Genomic DNA, 10,976 nt, shown 5'->3' on the forward strand with positions numbered 1-10,976 from the left:
GGAATTTATGAATTTGTACTGAAAGTGAAAAACAGAATGGTTGTATGGGTGCAGAGTGGTTGTAAGTGCATTGGTTGTTATACCCAGCTGACAGGGAGCTGTGCTCACTGCTGCTACCCAGCATCATGAGAGAGGATAGTAAAACATATGGCTAGCCAGGAAAAGATCAAAATTCACAATTCAAAGTATGGTTTCTACTGAATGCATATTGCTTTTGCACCATTGTAAAATCGGAAAATCTTAAGTTGAACCATCATAAGTTGGAGACAATCTGTATAAGATGGTCTGTGTTGTTTTAAGCCACTAAGATTGTGGTAATTGGTCACAGCAGCAATAGAAATGGATGAATACATCAGTGGGTAAATAAATGGATGGAAGATGGATGAATACTTGGATGATTAAATGAATGGATAAATGGATGAATACACAGATGGATGGATGGATGGATGAGTGGAAGAATGGGTGAATGGATACATAAATAAAGGGTTGGTTGGTTGGAAGGAAGGTAAAAGAAGACTTGTTTCTCCACTCATTACACTTCTGACACCAAATGTCTGCAGTTTTTCCTCATATTAAACAATTCTGACACTACCTGAAGTTAGCCCAGATCCCACAAGTTAAGGGCTTATCCCCACAAGACTTCCCCCCCACTTCAGACACCAATCACAAGTAGTGGGTTCCCAGGCTACCCACACTCCTGTCCAACTTAGCTATAAATTGGAGCTTCCCACAACCCCCTCCTCAGGTTGGAGAATTTGCTATAATGGCTTATAAAACTCAGGGAAATGCTTTACCTACATTTACCAGTTTGTAAAGGATACAAATGAATAGCCAGATGAAGAGGAACATAGGGCAAGTTCTGGAAGGTTCTCAAGCACAGAAGCTTCTGTTCCTGTGGTGGTCGGGGTGTCCACCCTCTCAGTACATGGATGGATTCACCAACCCAGAGCCTGTCTAAACCTTGGGGCCTGGGTGGCTCAGTCGTTAAGCGTGTGCCTTCGGCTCAGGTCATGATCTCAGGGTCCTGGGTTGGAGCCCCACATTGGGCTCCCTGCTCAGCAGGAAGCCTGCTTCTCCTTCTCCCTCTCCCACTCCCCTGCTTGTGTTCCCTCTCTCATTGAGTCTCTCTCTGTCAAATAAATAAATAAATAAAATCTTTAAAAAATAAAAAATAAAAAAATAAACCTCATGCTTTAGGGATTTTTATGGAAGTTTCATCATATAGTTCATCACATTTCATCATATAGCATGATTAATTATTAACTCAATCTCCAGCCCCTCTCCTCTCCTCAGAAAATGGGGAGAGGTGAGGCCAAAAGTTTCAAGCTTCCAATTATGGCTTGATCTATCTGGTGACAAGTCCCCAACCTGAAGCTATTCAGGAGCCCACCAAGAGTCACATCATTAGAACAAATGGTAATCTCATCACCCAGCAAATTCCAAGGGATTTGGGACCTCTCTGAAAGACAATTCTATCACCCCCATCACTCAGGAAATTATAAGGGTTTTCAGAGCTCTGTGTCAGGAACTGGGGTTAGAGACGAAACATATCTCTTATCATGTTGCAGAGGGACAAATGAATAACTGGATACATGAATGGTTAAATGAATAGATGGATATGTGGGTAAATGGCTGGATGAATAGGTAGGTGGATGATAGGTAAATGGATATATAAACACATGGAGAGATAAAATGTGTGTAGATGTATAGATACATGGACTGATGGATGGTAGTCTGGTGGATGGGTAGACACACACACGGATTGATAATTGGTATGATGGATGATTAAATGGATATATGAATAGGTAATGAACGAACAGATAAATAGATACTTGGTTGGAGATCTGACTGGATAGATGGGTACTTGCACATATGCATGAATAAATGAAAAGTATATTACGTTTAAAAACAGAAGCATGAAGTTCACCCTGAAATGTGGACTTGTTGACCCTTAGGGAAGTTTCCAGTTAGGAAAGGAGACATCCAGATAGAATGTAAAATGTGTGCAAAGCCCTGATCATGCACTAAGCCTCCCTCCTCCAGGATGAACCATTTAAAACAAGGGAACTTTGCACTTAATGATTCCTTTATCTGGAATATAATACTCTTCCTTCAGGTAATTAACTCTACTTATTCCCTGCATCACAGCACAGGCATTGCTTTCTCAGGGAAGCCATACCTTACAGTATTGTGTACCTTTCATAATAAGTACTTGTTAAAATTTCAGTTTTACACGAATTTGATATATGATCATGTGATTAGTGTCTGTCTCCCCCCACCAGACTCTAGCTCTAAAGAGCAGGGATCAAAGTATTTTGGCATACCATTTGGTCCCCATCATTTAAGTCATGTCTGGCAATAGAAAGTGTGCTTTTTGTAAGTGTTTTTTTGAATGCATTGAAAGCTTCCCGTGGCTTTCTCACTCAAATCATCAGGAAAGATCTTGATGGGTTGCTGGGGCATTACTGATACCATGGTGACTAAGTCTCGATTTACTGATGTAAGACTTTGACAAGGAGAGTGCTCCTCCAAAAGGGAGGAGCCATCCCCTTGAACCCAGTGTCCCCACCATCCTAGAGAGACCAGGGTCCCTGTCTCAGGCCCAACCCAACCATCTCTTTGCCTTAACTCAGACTCTCAGCTGTGCTGGAACCAGCAGCCTCTCTGACTGGGTGAGGCCCTCCAGCCATCCTCACCTCCATCGGGACCCACTCCAGCCACCTGCTCCTGCCCTGCTCCAAGTGGGCAGGACTCAGACTCAGAGACCACAGCACTTACTAACAGCTAGCACAAACTCCTCTGTCACTGTGATCATCCTTTTCTCCGGGCCCCTGTCAGTTTCACTTTGATCGCCTCAGTTCCCTGCTAGGCTTCAGTTTGAGTTTTGTGATCTATTCTTCCTCTCTGTACCCAGCACACCAAGGGTCTGAGAGAACTGCACTCAAACCCCAGCTCTGCATGAACTAGCTGTGTGCCCTTGAGCAAGTTACTTAACCTTTCTGAGCCTGTTTGCTAATCCATGAAATGGATGCAATAAATCTATGTTCCAGAGTAGCTGTAGAGATTAAACAAGATGATATCTAAAGGATGGATCTAGCACGGTGACTGGCAATAGTAAGTGATAATCAATTATTAATTTCCCTTCTTTCTTTCCAGGTTTCTCTCTCTTGTTTCTTCCTGTGGCACAATGCTGTCTCCCTTTCTGTTTTCCACTGTTCTGTCTACAGAACGTTTTCTAACTCTCATAAAAATAGCACTACATAAAACAAAATTGCACAGTATTTTTATATCTTCCGAATAACTCAATTCATTTATAGACTGGTCCATTTTAGTTATCTGAACATTACTAAGCCACCTGGAACTGGTAAAGGTCTATATTCAGTCAGAAAATAAAGAGCTAAATCAATACTTTAAAAAAAAACACTAAGAGAAAGACATTTTCCTGGAGGCCCACGGCCTCATATGGAATGTGTCAGCCTATGGCTGCTTCTTCTGGCTGGAAGACAATGCACAAGAAACCCTTTATATTTTAAATCTGACACAGCAGCCATGATGATAGTGGAAGAATGGATGCCCATACTTCCCGGGAAGAGGGATTTGGCAGGAGTTCCCTATGTGTTACCCACGGGGTGCTCAGATGTGTCTGTAAGTGCTGGAGATTTGAAAATTCAGAAAGAAATGAAGAAATTAGTGGCGAAAAATGTTATCAATTTATTTTTGGTATAGTTAGTGGAATAATTAGGTAACAGTGAGGATCTCTAAGCTAAAGGGAGATTTCAAGACAGGATCATAATCAACTATGACAAACACAAGCACAGAGGAAAGCAGACAGTCCAGGGTTCAAATACTGGCAGCACCACTTTCTGACTTAGTAACTTTGATCAAGTTACTCTGTCTCTCTGGGCCCCTTTTTATTCACCTGTAAGTCAGAAATTAATGTTGTTTATGTTATGTTGGAATGTTGTAGCTGTTAAATAGTCTGTTACACATACCAAGAACAGTGCCAGGCACCTAAAAAATACTTAATTAGGGGGTAGGTATGATTATTAATTATTATTAGTTACAGGGTTTCTGGCACCTTCACCTCTACCACTTATATTGAGAAAGATACTTGCATAGCTATGGAAATGTTGGGGATTATCTCCAAGAAAAAGTGGTGAAACTGATATTTCTCAGAAAGTTCTGGATGAATTAACACAACCTAGAGTCCAACTCTTGGACTTATATATAGCTTAGGGACCTGATTTTGTCAGCACTGAGATTAGGGCAGACTCACACTAACAAAACTCATTAGACCAATGTATAAACCAGATCACAGTCAATTAATTTTCTTTTTTTTTTTTAAGTGACTCCACACTGGGCTTGAACTCAAGACCCTGAGATCAAGACCTGAGCTGAGATCAAATGTCAGATGGTTAACTGACTGAGCCACCCAGGTGCCCTGATCACAGTCGATTAATTTTCAATGAGATAGGCAACTTTGAGAAGACTAGAATACTCAAGTCTGTGTGATCAGTGTATTTTCTCCCTGGGCTCACATCTATGTTGGAAGACAAGTCTACATGGGAACACTACATAATGAGAAAATATCAATCAGAGCAGTGAGACATAAAAGATCTAAATGTAAAGTGGTTGCAGTCCATGCTACTTAAGCCAACAATCGCATATTAGGGATAGCCTTTTCCATGCTGTGTATTGTGAAACTTTATCCTCTTTGCCGAGCTAACAAGGAAACATTCATTGATGATTTTGACCATTTAACGATTTTTAAACTTCTGCACAGCCAAAATACCATAAACGAGTCAAAAGACAAATGACAAACTAGAAAAGTATGGTAACATATATGGTAATCAAAAGGTTAAAATCTAATATATAAAGAGCTTTTATGAACCAATAAGGAAAAGAACAATGCTACATCAGAAAAATAGGCAAAAGGTATGACTAGGTAGTCCACATAAAAAGAATACAAGTAGTTTATAAATTATGAATGGAAGCACACTGTGTTTATTTATTTTTAAGATTTTATTTATTTATTTATTTGACAGAAAGAGAGAGAGTGAGCGAGAGAGGGAACACAAGCAGGGGGAGTGGGAGAGGGAGAAGCAGGCTTCCCACTGAGCAGAGAGCCCGACGTGGGGCTCGATCCCAGGACCCCAGGATCATGACCTGAGCCGAAGGCAGATGCTTAACGACTGAGCCACCCAGGCACCCCAGCACACTGTGTTTATGAGTAAATAGTTGATAAACATTGTCAAGCTAAGTGGAAATGATATTTTCTTATTGTTATTATTTGCCTTTTTTCTTTTTTTTCCCATTTGCCTTTTTTGGTTAATGAAGTGTGTATATATGGCTGTATATTTGTATGTACATGGTATTATATTTTTATATGGTTAATAGCCATTAAAATGCATTATTTTATTAGTTGCTTCTATCTTTTGCCTATTTTTTTATTGGAGTATCCATTCTCTTATTGATTTAAAAGAGCTCTTTATATATATATTTTTTTTTTCAGGTGTTAACCCTTTATACATGTTGAATAAAGCTTTCCCCCTTCCTTGGGCTTCTTGAGACAGGGTCATGAGGAGAAGCAGAATACTCTCTGTGTGCCAGATTCTTTCATATAAATTATCTCATTTACCCTCACAACAATCCTAGGAAATAGGTGCTGTAATCCCTATTTCACAGCTGAGGACCCAGTGGCTCAGAGAGACTGGGTAACTTGCTCAAAGACATATAGCTAGGAAGGACTATTTGAACTCGAACCTAAAGCCATGCTCTTTCCTCTCGTCATGCAAGTGCCTTTTCAGAAGTCTTCAGGTTCTTCTGACCATCACTTAATCTCTGACTTGCTACAACATCTGGGGACCCAGCTGCAGGGCTAGATAGCCCCAGCTCATTCCTGAAGCAACAAAAATAGGTCAGAAGTAATAGGTAGGCTAACATTAGTCATACTGTCCTTTTTCTAGCATGTTCCATGTTTGGGGATGAGTCCTGGACACCTGAGTGCCCACTGAATTGCAATTTCCTTTCCCTTCTTGCCTCAGTTTCCCTGTTCCCCTGAGGCCAGGCCAAGTCAGATTCCTATGCTTAAAAGAAGAAAGGAACTCATACTAAACAGGAGCAAGCTATCACCTATCTCCCCTCCTTTAAGAGGAAGATTTGTAACTTGATTGAGTCAGATGGTAGAGCTGTGGGGTGAGAATCCATATGACTAGTAGGTGGGATCACCAGAATCATAACCAGGAGGGCAGCCCTTTCTTCAGCTTCTCATCAACATCTACAACATCTGCTGTCACATCCTCATATGCACCTGGTGTACCAGTCCCATCTAATGACCTGTAGTGCCCAACAGGTTTGGCTGTGACATACCTCATGCCAATACGCAGCCATCTCTTTTCCACCTAGTAAATACTTTTACATCCTTCAAGTACGAACTCACCTCTAGGTCTGCCAGACCATCCCTTCCAGCGTGAAGGACCTTCTAGTTTCTCCCCTCTACTAGGAAGGACCCTCAGACTTCCCCTCCATTTTGAAGGACCTCAGATACTCCCTCTGCTACGAAGGATCGCTAGACCCTCTTTCCGAAAAGGTAGAGTTAGTCCTTCTTCTCTGTGCTCCACAGCCCCTGTGCTGACCTCTGCCATAGCTTTGACCGAGTGTTACTGTAGTTTGTTATATGTCTGGGCTCTCCACCAAATTCAAACCGGGATTCGCTCCTCATTGAGAGGGCCCTGCCCAAGGCCACGAGTCTCTGGTCACCTGGCTCAGGGAGACGAAGCTAATGGGTTCCACTCCAACCCAACATTTCAGACTGAATTTGTACAAACCTAAGCATGTCAACTTTACTGAGCAGGGCAGGAACCCTGCTCAGTCATCTCTGCATCCCCAGGGTTCAGCACAGGGTGGGGAATGAATGATAAGGCTTCTGATCCCGAGGTCTCTCCTCCCCACCCAGCCTATGCCCAGACTCACAGGGCTGGTTCCTGCCTTAGATCTCACTCTGATTTGCTGCTTTGAGTAATCTGCTTCCTCCTTTCCCCAACATTCTATGAAGATTAGTTCCTGTCTCCATCTTACTGTGAGGGCCTGATAGACCTCTTACGTGGTACTACCTGTCAGGGGCCCTTGCACCACGAATTCTGCCTGCTTGGTGAGACAGTGTCAGAGCCTGGGCTTTAGTGAGAATATGCAACCTCTTAAGTCCTTCCCGAGCTGGCTGAGTTACGCCAGCCCTGGCCGTACTCTCAGGTTAAGTTCAGGACCAGGCTCTAACCCTCCTGTCCCTCTCCATGGTCTTATGGGCATGAGGCCAGGCCTCCTCATGACTATAAGGTTCAAAATTTGCTTCCAGCTTGACCCCCTACCATTCTGCTCCTCCTCTATACCACTTCAAGTATGTCAAGAGGCAAATCAGCTGAGTCACTCCTGGACTAGGAGTCCTGCAGCAACACGAGCAAAAGCAACAGAGCGAGAAGAAATGAGCTCATCCCCCAGAGAGGCACTTAAAGCAGCCAGGCAGCCTACAGTGGCAGGCCAGGCAAAGGACCACCCAGATCACAGCTGTGTCCTCTCTGCGCTTGCCATTCTTTGGAGGGAAGTGCTCTCAGGGCCAAAGCCTAGAGATCCATTCACACCACAGCAGTCTTGGCACCCACCAGGCTGTTGCCAGGACCCTCATTTTTGCACACCTCCTCAAAATGAGCTGCTGAACCAGGGGATGGGGGACTGTGTGTCCTGATCTCTAGGGGAAGTATGTTTGAGAGTCATTGCCAAGTTGGTCTTTAATACTCACAGATATCCACTCTGGGCAAGCCCCAAAGATCACTAGATCATTTCTGCCCAGAAGGGTTCATGGTCCCATAGATGAGGATGTTAAAGCATTCCAGATTGGGGTCCTGTAGAGAAAAGAAGATACAAGTAGAGACAGAGAAGTCCAAACAAAGCCCCCTTGTGTGGAGTGTGGTTGAAAGGAAAGAGCATTGGCCAGAGGGTAGGAAGAACTGATTTCATCTCAAGAGTTACATATTGAGACATTCAGACAGTTGTGGTACAGAAGGAGTGGAGAGAAATGAATCTGGAGGACTAGCATATAGGGAGGACTTCATTTTGAAGACCAGATTGCTACAGCAAAACAGTAGAACATTCACTCAGTTCGGGCACACAGAAGAAACAATGAAGGGGGAGTAAAGTTGACATGCTTAGGTTTGTACAAGTTGAGTCTGAAATGTTGGGTTGGAGTGGAACCCATTAGCTTTGTCTCCCTGAGCCAGGTGACCAGAGACTCGTGGCCTTGGGCAGGGCCCTCTCAATGAGGAGTGACCTACAGATCTAATCACACCATCTTTGGGACGCTTGGATCTAAGAGATAAACCCAGACAGCAGAGCGGCCTGTAGGTTGAGAGAAACACAGAGAAGAGGCAGGGAGCAGAAGCAATGAGGTGCAGAGACACCAGGCAGAAGAGGCCATGGAGCAGGCAGACAGGGGTGCCTGGTGTGAAGCTGTGACCCAGTGAGAGTAAATGCTTGGGAGGGGTAAGAGAAATCAATACACTCACCAGAGGGAGAAGCCATGAGATAAAAGTGGAGATAGAAAAGCATTAAATCACAAGCATGATGAGTGACAAAGGCGGGAAGCAACGGTGCCTATTTCTTGGGAAACCATGGGATACCTGGAAAGACAACAAGCATTTTCTGTTCATCCACAGCTGCTGGACTCCAGGGAGAGGTGCAAGCTTCTCTCTCCCTGGCTCTGCCTCCAAGCAGGAGGCATGCCAGTATGCATGGGCCAAGGGCCAGGATGCTAACTGAGCCACAGGGCGAAGGATGAATCTCCCTCCTTTATGATTAGCAATTTTCTGATATTCTCCTTCTTCTCCTCCCAAGTGCTTGAGAAGGGAAATGGCTTAGGTTTGTTCTCACTTAGGATCTGTGTTTCCAGCCCATCAAGGGAAACCTGGAGTGGGTGGATAAGTCAAGATGAGCTGTGGAACTTAGAATCCCTATCCTGCTCAGTATATTTGTCTTGGGCTTCGCCATTTTGCACCAGTGGAGTGGGGAGTGAGGATGCACCCCATGGTGAGGATAGAATAAAAAAGATATTAAAACCTTCGAGGTTTCTGGTCTCTAACAGTTGAGACCGTACCTAGGGACCCTAAAGGAAAAGGGATTTGTTGGAAGGATATCAAGTAGCTCGGAGAACTGATAGGAAGGCTGGAAAACTGGCCTCAGAAAAGCCAGGTAAGAGCCTACTACAGGGACCATCCAAATAGGTCATTGCTGCTGCCCCTGGACAAATGCCTCCAATGTGCCAGGCTCTGGATTCCTCCAAATAGAAGGAGCACTCAGATGCAGAGCGGCCCAAACCAGCACATGTTGTCTTTTGAGGTCAGTTAAGTCTCCCTCCAGCCCAGGTCAAAGCAATCTTCCACATTGTTCAATCGAGCACAACGAGAGGTCAGAACCTCAGAGAAAGAAAGTGTGCATTTGTCTGGCTTTGTTCTCTGGGCACATGTTTCTTTCAAAGTCTCCGGAAGAAGGAATGAGCAGTAGCGGTTGTGGCAGGATGGGTTTCAGGTCTCAGGGAATCCTGGGCATCCTCCAAATTCCATCATCCCCAACATGACTTAACTCATCCCAGTTGGCAACCCTGGCCAAGAGAGCGTCAAGCTGGGACCTGAAGGGTGAGTAGCTGTTAGCCAGGCAAAGAGACGGGGGAGGAAAGGAGGTCCCAGAATATGCAAAGGCTTGGTGCATTTAAGTAATTGAAATTGACTCCACATGTCTAGGAAGACAGGCAAAGCAGACCGTGGGCTGAGATTTGCTGGAGAGGAAGGAGTAATAGAGAGTTGGGATTTTATACTGAGGGCAGTGGGATGCCATTGATATATTTTAAGTTGAAGACAGACATGATGACATTCGTGCTTTAGGAAGGACAACTGACTTCTGTAAGGATGGTAGTTCCATGGATAAGGACTTTGTTGGGCTTACCATTGTATCACTGGCACCAAAACACAGGAGATGCTGGGTAAACACCTGGGAAGTGAGTGAAGGCATGACCATTCTGTGCAAGACCATCAGTCAGGAGGTGGCCATTAAATAACATTAAATATAAAATAACCTGTGGTGGTCTGAACCGTAGTGATGGGCTGCAGAGGTGGAGAGAAGTGACCAGATTCACGGGATGTTTGGGAGATAGAATAAATTAGATGCTGGTAGGGGAGCAAGGTATCAAGGATGATGTCCTGGTTCCTCATACAGACAGATGAATGGCTGGGGGTGGGGGGGGTTCCCATCGCCCGAGATAGGAAAGGTGGGAGGTTTGGCACAGAGAGGAACAAATTCATGTGTTGACACATCATTTTAGGCATCTCTGGAAGGTCCAGGTGGAGAATTCCACTGGGAAGTTCATTACAAGAGGTTTCCAGGGAAGCACATCTACCCCCCCTGAGAGACTACAGGTGGAGACTGAGCAGTCCCTCCACAGAGCAGCTGCAACACCTGAGCGCAGGATGCTGGGGCCCTGGGAAGTCCCATGGCCCAGACCCTGGCCCGGTCTCTGCCCTTGACTCTGCCATTAAACATTTATGTGATAAACGCCGAGGGCTCACTCTGTGGCCATCCTGATGTCTTCCCTTCCCTCTCCAGTTCCCAGCCTCACCACTTCCTTATGACTGCAGGGAGGACGGCCAGCTCTGCTTTTAGGGAGACTGAGCGTGATTGCTGCCCCAGACCTCTTTCCCAGAATTACGTAAGCTAGTGCAGAATGCCGGAAACTCAATGTAAGACAGCACAGGCTGATAAAACTGAGGGCTCACACCACATGCTTATATTGCTTTTAAAGTTAAAATCGTAAAACTAAAACAAATCACCTAACAAGATGTTGATACACATGCTAATGGCTCCTTATGTAAGGAAAAGAATCCTGTTTTGTCACTGTGCTGCTGTCATGTCATTGTGCCACTCCCGTTTCTCGGGGT

Source organism: Zalophus californianus, chromosome 8, assembly GCF_009762305.2.
Source record: "Zalophus californianus isolate mZalCal1 chromosome 8, mZalCal1.pri.v2, whole genome shotgun sequence".
Taxonomy (NCBI): Eukaryota; Metazoa; Chordata; class Mammalia; order Carnivora; family Otariidae; genus Zalophus; species Zalophus californianus.